Source organism: Corvus kubaryi, unplaced genomic scaffold, assembly GCF_017639235.1.
Source record: "Corvus kubaryi isolate FWS band 111438036 unplaced genomic scaffold, C.kubaryi_AGA036_p1.0 36781, whole genome shotgun sequence".
Lineage (NCBI taxonomy): Eukaryota > Metazoa > Chordata > Aves > Passeriformes > Corvidae > Corvus > Corvus kubaryi.
The window spans coordinates 38-342 of record NW_024580947.1 but is presented as its reverse complement, the minus strand read 5'-3'; positions in this window follow the sequence as shown (position 1 = coordinate 342).

Sequence of the window (305 nt, the reverse complement as noted above, 5' to 3'; positions counted from 1 at the left end):
CCCCTCCTCCACCCTCTCGCTCCATCTCCTTCCCCGCTCCGCGGTTTTTCCAAAGCTTTTCCTGCTGAGAGGACAAAAAGCCCCTTTCAGGCTGGCGGGGGGCCCCCCCGCGCCCCCCCGTTTAACCCCTCGGGCACTCGGCGTTACAAATTTGGAACAATATTTATTAAAATACAAAAATACACTTGTTTTTTTTTTGTTGGATTCGCGGTACAGTCGGATCCTTCCGGCGTTTACAGCCCGAGAGGGAACTTCTGCATCTCCTTCCCGCCTTCCGCCCCCCCCCGGACACCCCAAAACCAAAA